This window comes from Epinephelus moara, chromosome 7 (assembly GCF_006386435.1).
Source record: "Epinephelus moara isolate mb chromosome 7, YSFRI_EMoa_1.0, whole genome shotgun sequence".
In the NCBI taxonomy this organism is placed as follows: domain Eukaryota; kingdom Metazoa; phylum Chordata; class Actinopteri; order Perciformes; family Serranidae; genus Epinephelus; species Epinephelus moara.
The window spans coordinates 20,253,692-20,267,574 of NC_065512.1; positions in this window are offsets into that span (position 1 = coordinate 20,253,692).

Below are 13,883 nucleotides of genomic sequence, written 5' to 3' on the forward strand. Positions count from 1 at the left end.
CGTGGCCGGTTAATTTACATCCAATAGAAGTGCTCATTTTCACAACTAACAGGCTCAAACGGTTATAATGAGTCTTACAACATTGCAGAAAAGAACCTAAAGAGAACAAAAACATCTTCCCTGACTTTCAATTGTTCCGGTTTGGTGCCCAAGTCTTGCTAACAGGAAGTCTAGTTCTGAAATCACACAAGAGCTGACTTGTTGCAGGAAGAAAATGGTGGAGACATGAGTGAGATTAGGAGAGTGTCGGTAATAGTTTGGAGTCAAGGTAGGTTCCATTTCAGCATTGGTGGGGGAACTCATTCAGTAGCAGCTGGATATTTGGGAGAGATATGTCCCTATGACATGCGCATGTGACATTTTCGTTGTGCTGCAGTATAAAAAAAGGGCACCACAGACAGACACTGCTGCCCTGGAGACCATCATCAGCGGGGCCGGGGGGAGCAGCAAGACAAAGCTTTGCTCCTGGGCGAAGGAGGAGCCGCTGCGTCTCCCACTGGAGCTTCGATTGCAGGTCGAAGGAGGCAGCAACACCAGATTTGGGTCTGTCTGCGGCAGGCTGTGTTGCTTTCTAATATGAGGCATCAGTTTTAAATTGAGACTGTTTCATAACCGGTTAAAAACTCCTTGTAGTTGCATTAAATAACAGTCCACATCTGTGTTTTGGTACAGCTGGTGTTGACATCTGAGGTGTATTTTAGAGGAGTACACATGAAGCATGCTCTAGAGACAACCTTTTCCTGTGGATTTGAGTACAGATCAATGCACTGTGCCCTGGTAGGGTACACAGTGTTCACACTAATCAGACAAACTGGACTTTGGGGTCAAATATACTTCCCCCTTTGACACAAAAACATGGGAAAATAGAGTCCAGAGCCCCTTTTCCACCAACATTTCCAGGAGCTTTTATTACCAGGAATTTATTTACCTGGGTAAAAGAATTCCTGGCTTCCACCGCACATCAAAGTTCTGGAAAATTTATTCAAATCAGGCTGATGATGTGGATGATTTGGCGTGTGTCCTGTATTTGGCTCCGCCAGCTTGGCTGGTTACATGCTGGTGTAGAGAGAGGAGGGGCTGTTTGTCTCAGCCAGCAGCTCAGTAGAGCTCAGTAGAGCTCATGGGACCTTAGATCGGAAAAAATATGAATGGCAGTGAATGGGGAGAGCAATATTATCTTTTGTTCCCGTTTGAGTTGTGACATGAAATCCAAATATGTCTAATATAAACGCACAGACATCTTCAATCATAAGTCTATTAATCATAAAACAGTGGAATTTCAGCGGGGAGGCCAAGCTGCAGGAAGCGAGCGAAAGCTATGACGTCACATACGCGACCTCCTCCTGTGTACTCTTGAGTCTTTCTAATTAAAAAGCTTATATCTCAACAGTTTCACCACAAAGTATGACTTTCTTGACCTTAAAATTTATGTTTTAAATTCATTAACAACATATTTAGATTTCATGTCGCAACTCAAATGGGAACAAAAGATAATATTGCTCTCCCCATTCACTGCCATTCATATTTTTTCCAATCTAAGGTCCCATGAGCTCTACCGGAAGGGGCGTGACTTCGGCACTGTATAGTGTGTGCACTATGTACTCACTGGTGTAGTGCGCAAATTTCGACAGGGTAGTGTTGTCTCAAAACAAACATGGCTGTTGTGCACTCAATGGAAATGACGACCGCAAATTAGCTTGTTAGCAAACTAGCATGAGCATTCGCGTTATCGTTCACGGTACCAAATCATTACAGACTGCTAAATTAACCCAATAAACATACTGCTGGCTTATACCTTATAACAGTATAGTGGTGCTTAGTGCACAATGGTCACACAGTCCTCGGCGGCCATTTCCTGTTTGAAAAGTGGTCCCTCCCCCTCTGCTACGTAGCCAAGATGGCGGCCATTGAGTGCGAGAAGTGTCCATAGTTCCACACTCAACTTCTTGACCGTTTTGAGTGCAACATCTGGGTACTCACAGTGCTCTGCATTTTTCCATACTTCTCAGTGTGAACGCACTTATGCACTCCAAAAATTAAGTGTAAGTACAGAAGCACGCGATTTGAGACAGCACTGTTGATTATTTACCTAATTGCAGTGAAGTAATAGAAATGGTCATTGATGCAAGACTGACTTGACAGTCTTCCCAGACAAAATGTGAAAAGCTGTATAAGATGGTCAAACTATCATACGTTGTGTGATATGTCCAAATGATTTACCAGAAATTGGAAACACTTAAGTGATCCCTGCAAGGAGACATAATACAGAATATATAAAATAAAACTACCAAGTAATTTCCAAGACTTATAATAAACTCTCAGTGACAAACGTTTGTCTGCCAAACACCAGTGACCAGCAGAGAAAGTATTGCTCTGTTCTTTTCTATTTTCACTAACGAGCAGAGTACCAAGGCCACAAGGAGGGAGGAGGAGGCAGGGCTAAGTGCTAAAGCTTTCAGGACTATCACGTAACTGGGTGTTATGCTGCAAAATAACACACACATATCCCCCTCACCGTGAGATGGCTATATTTTATAACAACCACTTTTCATTTTATATATACATTCTATAATAATCTTCCACCCCAGCCTCAAGTTAAGGATGTAATAAGGTTAAAAGGTGCGATAACTTAAGGCTTCAGACCTTCCTTTTCAAAATGGCCATTCGATCTGCGCTCCGACCCTTCAACTCTCTTCTTTAATTAGCTGGTTGTACTGGCTGGCTTATTTATTTCAATTACAGGCCACTGTAAACCGCCAGAAATCTGTCGATTGCTGATGCAATTTCTTGGCCACGGATAGGAGTCAATTAATGCTCCATTTACATTTTAATTGTATTATCTTCTCGCCCTTGAATTACATCATTTTTTGTCTTTCACTGTGCTGGAATTGATTTCATGTACAGTATGAAATGATCCAAACCCTCTCTCCTGCCAGTAATGTTCATTTCAAGCGTTTCATATGAATGTCAGATAAAGTCAGCCGTGACTTTTTTGAAATGTTTAACCATGACCATAGTATCTTAAATTGATTTAGCTGCCCAAAGATAACACTAAAGCTCTCTGTAACACAGAGAACAAAAATGGAGCAAACCATGTGAGCTAACTAACTTTGAATGCAACAGGGTGGCCTCCAACCACCACATACAGTAACTCTTATTTTATCTTCTCTTCACTGGCTCCCAATAAAACAAAGAATTGATTTTTAAATACTTCTTTTTAATGTTTTAATGGTTTAGCTCCTTCCTACGTTGCTCACAGAGTGCACACCAGAGAGATCCCTTAGATCATCAAATAAAGGTCTACTCATTGGACCTGAAATCAACTCTCAGTCAGCTCATGGTGTTTTTAGTCATTACGGTCCCTCTCTCTTGAATTCTATCCCACATAAACTATGGTCTGCTACAACAGTGTTCTCTTTTTTCCACAAGCTTTAAGTTAGTTTAAGTGTATTTTTATTTTGTTTTAGGAATTAGTGTTATTGTTGTTATAATCTCCCTTTTTTAAGAATAATTTTAATAATAATACCTTTTTATTTTTTATTTTTTTATCATGTCCTGCTTGTTTTTCCATATTTATAATATTTTACTATCTTACATGATATTTCATGTTTTAAATGTATGATGTATCTCAAGCACATTGAGTTTATGCTTGTCGTATGAAATGTGCTATAAAAATGAAACTGACTTCACTTGAGTTTACTTAGCATTTAGTTTGAACACCATAACACTGTGGTAAAGGCTTGCAAGGGCTTCATTAGTGCCACCTTGCAATTATTTGATGTAGGATTGGAGTACCTATATCAGAGCCAATATATTCTGTACATTTATTTGTGTTTAGTTAAGAAATCCTATTGTTAACTGGATGAATTAAAGATCCAGTGTGTGTGACTTAAGGCGATATATTGGCAGAAATTGAATATAATATGATGCGTATGTTTTCATCATTGGTGTAGTGGTAGTTCATGTGTTGGTTGTACCGCTATATAGATGGGTAGGTGACTGTGGGGAAAGTGGGTATAGGCTTAAAGCCATATCACACGAGAGGTAGTGCTGTTGTACTAACTATCAGTACGGCTGTGATTCAGTCAAAGGCACAAGTTCACAGGCCAAGTGCTGAAAATAATCACAGCCTTGCAGGTATCCAGTACAGCAGCACAACCTCAAGTGTGATTTTGCTTTCATACAACAACTCTCTAAGCCCCATTTATACATTTACAGTAAAAAAGCAACAACAGATTATGATTTGTTTGTTTATTTAATGATTTATTTGGCTCCGCGACAGACCAGCTACTTTCTTATCATGTACATTTATCTGTGTGTCTCCATTTATCATGCAGCCAGTGGAATAAGACTCTGTTGACAGTCACTTTGGTGACAGACGTGTGATGCCAGTGAGCTTACAGCTTGATCAGACAGCATGTTGCAACATCTTTTAAAGTCATATGAACATACCTACAGATTTTTCAGTGAAGTTTCCAGGCTTAATCAAATTCTGATGACTGTTCATTATTTAACTCAAATATTATTTGTGGAAATATGCTCCTCTTTGGGTTGCAAAATTTGTTACAATGAACCTTAATGTAGGCTAATTCTTTTTTAATGTTCATAACACCTGAAGAAAGGGTGATATGTTCATAGTTAAAACTCCAAATGCTGTTATGTCTTATCCAGTCAAATTGCTTGGTTGAAACTAACTCGTATAATCTCCTTTATTCTGATGGCTTTTTGGTTGATAGGTTGGTATACTGTAAATTACCAGAAAAAGAGGGTGATGGTGTATAATCAGCAGCTTCTCTCAACAGGTTCTTTTAAGTGTATAATAAGCTTAAAAATAAGTTGCTGTATTTTTGTTATCTTAGAATGAGTCATTTGTATCTACAGATCATCGACCACAGATCACACTGCCCCTTTAAGTGTAAGGAAACGCCCCACTGATATTGGCTCTATAATATGTTCTCCGATGCCTCCACCTACACACACCTACACAGATAGCTATAGAGTAGCCAGCCCTCAACATCTGCCGGAGCCCCCAGCCTCATGCTGCAACAGCTGAATAATTATTTATTTATTTACTTTATTTTTATTTATTTTTTCATTACTCCCTTTTCATCATATGTTCATTACTCATTATTCAGTATATATTATTATAATTTTTTTTTTCTTTAGAATTATCCTTATTTGGTTTGCTATGTTTTTTACATTTATATCTAGTCAACCTGTTTGTTTTTTGTTTTGTACCTGTAAAGACACCACTGTGTTAATTTCGCACCAAAAAAAAAACAAAAAAACACTTTACACTTTTAAAATGTGTATTTTCAGTATTAATTATCACGGAAACATTTAAAAAAAAAAAAAAAAAAAAGTGTTGCTTTGAATATTTGTGACAAAAATCAAAAATTACATGTCACTGGAACATTAAAAAAAAAAGAGTCCCAGTGCTGTTATACTCTGTCTGATGCATTGTTCATTTCTTTGTGTTTGGGTTTGTGTTATGAAATGCCTCTTATCCAGTCAAATTGCTTTGTCGAAATTAGCTGTCGTATAATCTCCTATATATTCTGATGGCTTTCTGGCTTTCTGAAAAAGATGTGTGTATGCCCCATATACCTATGTATGCCCTCCACTACACTACACGTTTTCTTTGGTGTATAAATTGCTGAAAATAGAAATCGTCATATTTTCGTTACCTTAGAATGAGTCGTTAATATCTGCAGGTCTTCTACCGCAAATGCCACTAAATCCTACACACTGCTCCTTCAATTGAGAAAAAAGTCCCTCTGATATTGGCTCTATAATATGTTCTCCTGAAATCTAGGGCAAAAGGAATGATGCATATAATTTACTCCTAAATGTAAATGTCATGCTTGACAACATACTCAAGTGTGTTCGCCGTACTGAAACTTGCACTTAGATGTGACAGGATTTAGCCAAAGGAACTATGTCAGTTGGAGAAGTACCAGAGCGCAAGACGACAGTAAAACATTTGATCTTAATCTCACCTTTTACTCAAATACTTAGATAAAGAAATTAACTTTTTGCTTGAGCTTGAATAAGTTTGTGACTTTCAAATCAAACATCACCTAATTAAAATGTTGGACCATACATACACTCAGAATATTGAGGCTAATAGTGTTTCAAACTTGTCAAGTATATCAAGGATTCCTTAAGGTTTTCCCCCCACATCCAGCTCTCATTCATTCAAAGGGTTTTTCATTTTTGTTGCAAGCAGTTTGATGTTTGAAATTGAATGTATTCTTGATGAGGGAAGCTGGGAATTGGCTGGCTGTCAGATCAGCACTATTATCTGCCTTTTAGGTTTGAAGCAAATTAGACTTGGGGTCCCCAAGGTGCCTGGACCCTTGCATACTGGCAGTGTTGAATTCTCTGAGCGTGTCACTTCCTTGATGGAAATTCACTTTAATCAGAAGAAGATTCACAGGCCCCTCTGGACTTGTTCACAGCTTTTTGATTTGTTTTCAGGGCGTGTCAGATAGAACATTTTCACCTGGAACTCAGAAATGCTCAAGTGTATCAATTTAAGACTTCGTGACATTCCTGACCAGTTATTAGTCTGGTGCAGGCACATGCAAAAAAAACAAAACAAAAAAAAACAGGTCATTATTAAGCTATCATATCCAATGAGACACACATGCAGCCTCAACACATGACAGGCCCATGAGTGAAGAAGAAATGCTTTGATGTTGCAACATGGACCAAGATTACGACAGAAAAGTTTGACTAAGGCTAAAAAAAAGGTTATAGGCACAGTGTAGCTACACATTACACATTCTACAAATAAACACCTGTCTCAATTACACGCCTGGTCTGGTTGCCAAGCAGTTCATTTTTTTTTTAATTCTTCAGATGTATAAAACTGGGTTGTTGACTACCTCAAATTCGTCGATTACCCTGTAAGTTACTCATGTTCCTTTAGTCCGTAAGGTCAGCAGATCAAAAGAATCAAAAGGGTTTTTCATAGAAATTAACTTAAGTTGTGAATATATATCCTCGGTCTTTTTAAACTAAAAAAGTTCCGCCAATATGACCACCCTACGAGGCAGAAAATTGGGCACCTCGGATCAACTCGCCAATCCGGCTCTGTGTGTCTAAACGCTCGCAGCTTGCCGGCAAAACAGCCCAACGTTTGCAGAAAATCTGGCAGTGTAAAAGGGGCTATAGAGACAAAAATCATTCTCTGTACCAGGCTATAAACAGCTTTATTTTCATTGTGAAGTTGGGCATTTTTAACACTGGGGTCTACGGGGATTTTTGAGCTAGCCTCAAGCAGCCGGTTATGCAATGGTTACGCTACCTAACTAATGCTATTGTGGTAGCAACTTGTCAACACATCCACCTGTCAGTCAAAGCAGCCAAACCCTTAATTATCTGTAGCCTTAATAACATTTAAAGGATGAGTTATAAAAGAATTAACCCCCTGTACAGTTGTCATGAACGGGGAAATTAGCTAAAGAGACCAAAACCGTTTTTTGTACCAGGCTGTAAACATGTTTTGTGCTGCTGTAAAGTTGGGCATTTTAACATGGGGGTCTATGGAGACCGACTCGCTTTTGGAGTCAGCCTCAAGTGGCCATTTGAGGAACTGCGTTTTTTTGTACTAACTAACAAGTTACTCAGTGTTATGAGAATACGCGAAAAAATATTCAGTAAAATGTTTTTTCCTGAATTAGATTTATTTTAAAATATAATATCTTATCTTCACATGTATGAAATGTCCCAAATTAATCACTTTAAACATGCTGCCTAACTGAAGAAGTTAAATAGCCCATGGTTTCGGGTCGGACCGAAGATCTTTTGTAAGCTGGTTGGGTTGCAAAATTAATTGGTCATATGTGCTGGTGGTTGGGTGGGTGCGGTGTTGCATATTGCGGTTGTGGTGCAGGAACAGGTCTTGAAAATCAGACCCCTGCAGGACTTGGCCGTGCAGAGGGAAGTGTGTTTCTACTGGTCTCTAGCGATTGACTCGCATTTGGTGTCAGCCTCAAGTGGCCATTTGAGGAACTGTGATTTTTGGCTTTCTTTTTTTAGCCCCAGAAGTTTTTGCTCAGGTATGTGTACCCTCTGCCACGAAAACAAATTTACACACCAATGGAAACTTTTCCCAGCACAAAAATAGGAAACACCAAACACTGTTAATTATATCCAAAATGTGTAGCTGGCTAGACACTTGGCACTGAAACTGATTTGCTTTGTGTTTATCTTGAGAAGTGTGCCAGAACATTTTGGTGCAGTGCCTGGGGTAGAGCAACATATACAAAATTCTCTTGCTGGTGCATCTGTGAAATACACAATCAACTTTTCTGGCCTTTATTGAGGCACTGAAAGGCAGACAATGATATTTTTCCTCACATTTATTACAGCGGGCAGGGAGATGCTGTCGTCGGAGACAAAACACCGAGGATATCCCTGGTGAGGGGGCTTTGAAAATATAAATATATTTTGGCACATGCTGTAATTTGACTTAAAAATAAAATGAAAATAATAGAGGGAGCAGTGGGAGGTGTTTTTTGCATCATTCTGTCGCAATTTTAGGAGTCTCTTTGATTGATTTTTCAGACAGGAGCGACAGACTAAAGTATCCAGCTGAAGTTCGTTTACAGGTAACCAGTAAAGAAATGCCTGCAATAGCCAGACCTTGATTGTCGGGCTGCTGTTGTGTAAACTATGATTTTTTTAGAGCAGTGAAGTGATTTTCGTGTCGGAACCTGCCTCTTGGACCTTGGTGGCAAATATGAACCCCAACCCACTATACGCATACAAACATGCACACACATTAACATGCATACATGCTGTAATCCACTTTTTTTCCTGCCTCTGCTTTTTCAAAAACATGCCTGCGCACACGACAACGCAAATGAAACACATGATATCTGTGCGCTTACTTGGACATTTCAGTTACAGCACTGTTTGGATTTCCGTGCTCCTCCATTCCCATCCATCTTGTCTTATCTGTGTTTATAAGCCATCAGGTGTGTTGTGTCTTACCGATTCCCACAGGTAATTTGACTTGCAATATATTTTCAGAACATCTTCCAGGCGCCCAGAATAGTCCAAATCATTATGGTTTCTGGCAGATACAGAGCTAGAGAAGGATTAAACCAGAGAGGAGCCAAGGAGTGTCAGGATTTGGTTTGTTTGTCCCAGCTGTGTTGTTTACAACCCCCTGTGCTATAGTCTGCTCAGCCCAGCACAACAGACCTCAGACAGAAAAGAAGCGTCGGACTCCAGGAGCTTTGTCAAGCCTACCCCACCCGCCCCCCGCTCTTATTTGCAGGCTCTGTGTGTCCGCCATCGGAGAGTGATTGACCACTAGCCTTAGATTGAAATTGATTGCATAAGGGCTATAACAATGAAAGACTGTTGGTATTCTAGCAGTGGCGGTGGAGGAGTGTCAAAGGATGGGATGCTGCTGTCACTAGAACAACTGGGTTCTATATTAACGTATTGTCGAGTAGTCAGATTCCTAAGATCGGAGTAGGCCTTTGATCCGAGAGATACTGTGTTTCTAATTGGGTTGTATTGATCCATCCTGCTACTGTTCATGACGGCACAGTCGTGATGAATGTCAGTCTGCCGTGCTGAATGAAAAACCGAAGTCACCAGCCAAACGTTGCCTCGAGTTCAGCTGGGTTGTCTGGGCAATGTGCGGTGCCAGGTTCTAGGCGTTTAGAAAAGGATGAAACTTTAGTAATGGGAAAAACATCATTACCAGTCTGCTTTGGATCATCCTTGTTGGAAGATGTTAAACCAGTTCAGGGTCCAGTATCAGTTTGTTATTGCCTGTTACCCTGAGCAAACAGTGGCACTTTGATGATGTGCCACTGTGATGTCTTCAGTTTGCTGATAGTGTGTGTCCATATGTGTTGATGGGTCTAGTTATGCAGAATCCAAGTCCCCCAAGGGGACAATAAAGTGTATATCTATGTGTATCTATTCGACTCAACGTTTAGTGTTACAATGGGAAGTACAGGGTGTGTGTACACAAAGTTATCCCCTTAAAGGAGACTGGAATATCATCCCCTATCAAATTCTCAAATCTGTTTTATTGGTCTGACACTTCAAACAAACAATACAGTTATTTGACGTCATACATGGTGGTTCTGTGGCATAGTGGTGTGCAGTGATGCTAATCCAGGTGTGCTGTGGGATTTTGTGATAACCACACATTATTACTGCAATATTCAACTGGACCTACACAAAGAAATTATGAATGTTTTTTTTAATTGACTGTATCAGTATGTTGTGTCCACCCATTTCCTAAGTAAGAGGCAAATTCTAAAATGTAATTTCATTTCATTTCATTTAAAAAACCTTCTAGGAGAACTTATGTGTCGCTGTTTGCGCCTAGAAATTATAAGTGTGTGACACATTAAAAGCCCTGATTGGCAGCCAGTGTGAGCGATGATAACATTTAGAAGGAGAAAGTCTTGAGTGGGACAATGGATCGCTTTGTTGTACGGAGCAAATTACAGGTGTGCCTTGAGATTTTGGCTTGCCCAAAATGTGTGTGCCCAGGCACAAAAAGTTTGAAAACCACTGATGTATTAACACAAATCTGTATTTTGTAATAATATCAGGTATTTAAAGGTACACTGGGCAGAAATTGTTGGCTACTTTTTGTAAGCAGTATCGCCAGTGAAAGTGAAAGCCAGCCGTTTGGTGTTTCGTCTGGCTAGATTTGCTTTTTTCTTTTTCTTCTGTGTCTGCAATTTTCATAACTTGTTCGTGCCGTTTATGGTCTGGCACCTGGTTGCAATCCTTTTATGAAGCCCAAGAATGAACCTAACACAGCAAAGTAAGAATAAGAACAAGTACAGGCAGAGGACAGAGTTTCTGCAGATACATTCACTAACACACACTGAGAGTGAGTCATAAGTGATTTAGAGGGATTACTTTTGTATGAGTCTATACATTAAAAATCCTGCATAGCTGGGAACATTACTGTCTTTAAGAGGCTGTGGTGTGCTCAGTTTTCAAGCTAGGTAGTTGTATCATGTGAAATGAGCCTAAGGCAACCACTGGTACCAGCCATGTTGGCACAGCTTGTCAGGAAGTTAGGCTAAATTTTGGTAAAGGAAGAAACTGGCATTGTCATTTTCTAAGGGGCCCCTTGAACTCTCACCTCAAGATATCTGAATGAAAATGGGTTCTATGGGTACTCATGAGTCTTTCCTAAACCGGAGAAGGTTTGTTCACAGTAAACTTTTTGTTCCTTAAAATCAAAGTACTACTTTGAATTAAAACTGTATATTTGTCCTTTTAGGGAAAAGAATAACCAACCTATCTGAGGAACAATGAATAATCTTACATGTATCAGTACATATTGCATTATAACAGGATTATTGTTGAACTCAAAATGTCCACTGCACCAGTATAAGTCTACACGCATATGTAATATTAACTGTAAAATAAGAACGTATATCAGTTATAAAAATCACTTCTGACTTTTGGTTTTGGTGGTTTTGGTGTTCCACCCCAAATTTTCAGTGGCCCCATCTGGCCACCCCTGTGAAAATTTTCTGTAGGCGCCACTCATCATATTAGACAATGACACAACCAAAACAACATCTTCCAGGTCTAGTTTGTGTGTTTTTTCTTTTAACAGACATTTATGCCACAATTTAAGGCAATTGTGACCAGATGAATAAGGCAAAGAGGATAAACCTGATCTCACCCTGGAGCCTATTGATTTTATGATGCGTTTGTTATTGTGACATTTGTGTTTGACTGCGGAGTTACACAACCATCATTTTTAGACATGCTGTTTGCCATTTATTTCAGCTGCTCTGAGCAGTTGACACTGAGCAATTAGTCAGTTCAGCGCACGTCTTTGAAAATTCACCTGACATTTAGAACCAGTGGCGCCGAAGTGTACAGATGCACAACATGTTTTGGATCATTTCTGAAAGTTTCAGAGATCCATACTGTTGACGCTGACACATGCAGGCTTCATCTAAGAGTATCTGCCACTGATTCATTATGCTGCATTAGATGCCCTGGGAGGAGGGAAGGGGCAAAGCTTGAAGGATTGCACAGCATATTAAATCTGTCTTGCTGAACATCAGTAGAATGAAGAAATCCCATGAAGATCCAAATGCAGATATAAAATAACAAGTCGCTGGTTGAAAACGGATGACTTTTAACTCGCGTGCAATCCTGGGAAATGGAGGGGTGCATAAATTGTCGGCGGTGGTATGATATAAGGATTTCTTTTAAAAGCAGGTTAATGCAATGTCACTTACCATAAATGGATGATTTTATTGATGGATTTTTTTTCCGTTGTTTTAAAACTGTGCTATTGCAGTCTGTGTCTTGAACGTGAAACAAGAGAGTAATTGCAGAGAATAACCTTATTTACTCATCATTAAATTCAATTATGAGCACATGTTTATGCAATCAGTCATCAGATATTGGCAAAATCTACAGCCACATAATGAAAGGTTCTTAATCATGGCCAGCTAAGTGTTTGCACTTGAAACAAACCCACGGTCTTTAAACAGCACTACCATAAAAGAGCCCAGACTAGACTGGGGCAGCCAGGGCCATCAGACTGGAGATAAATCATTGAAATGGTCAGGCCTAATGACAGCACACTTATCTTTATGTGCTAATCTACCCAGCTTTATTGCTTTACCCTGGCTGTTTGCTAGTGTTTGCAGGTTCTGTCAGGTGGAATTCCTCTCCTCACGGTGGTCCACATTCACATTAGACTGCAATCCAATGTTAAGAGAATGCTAATTCATTTTCCAAGTCAGCAGGTCCAAGGGGGGGAAGTGCTTGAGCTTTACTTTGTACAAGACTGTAGAGAATAATAAGGATGGGGCTTTATAAGATTTTAATGACGCCAGTGCTTTTGTCAGATCTGTTCATTGGGTTAGTTCTTTATCAGTTCCCTTAACAGATTCCTGGTCAATATTCTGTGTGGAGCAAAAAGTAGGCCCACACATGTTTTCAGCATCAGCACAACTGTTATATTATTATTTTATAAACAATAAATCTACTAACCCTGACAGCTTATTGTGTATTTACCCTCAGTAATGGACATACGTGTGCACAGTGTGTCAAATACATGGCATTCCTGGAATTTAAGCCCATGCTGTGTAGAACGCTGTTTCAGCACCTTACTGGTGTTTCCGACCATAGGTGGATTTGAGACAATTGGCTCGTGGGCACAGATGTACAAAAAGCCCCACCACCTCTCTTACACAGGGGCAAGACACACAGACTTTGTGGTAATTTTGCCCCTGTTTTGTTGTTGTTTTTCATGTCTTTGTAGTCGTAATTGTGTGGTTTTGTGTCTTTTTGGGGTAATTTTGTGTCTCTTTGAGCCTGTTATTGAAATGCGTTTTGGTGATCTGAACACAAGTGGACAGTTGAGACACATAGCTGTTCACATCTGTGCCTCCAGCTTCAGATTTCGTGACTGCCCCTCTCGCAGTTGTCTCGCCCACAGTTTTGCTACCTGTTCTGTAGCATGCAAGCTACCCACATTAGCAGTCGTGCCGGTATACCTGGAGATATTGCTGTCAGCAGAATTCAGCACATCTCCTTCCACAGGGCTAAACCATGAATGGTCACGCAACACTTCGTCCAACATAAAATGGCTAAGTTATATGAGCAGACAGCCCTCGAAACAACCATCACGCCCTGCACTGATGACATAGTCCTTGTCTTAGAAGCAGTGACGGACTCAGGATGTTTGAAAGGCAGGGGCGAAAAGGAAAAAAGGGCACCTACTGCATGACACAGGGACAAGAGGGCAGCCAAAAGAGCACAGCTGCTCGTTTTCATCCAATAGGGTGCATTGTCTTGTTTTGATCACTCAAGAGGGCAGCTGATAGGGCACATCCTCTCATTTTTTGCCA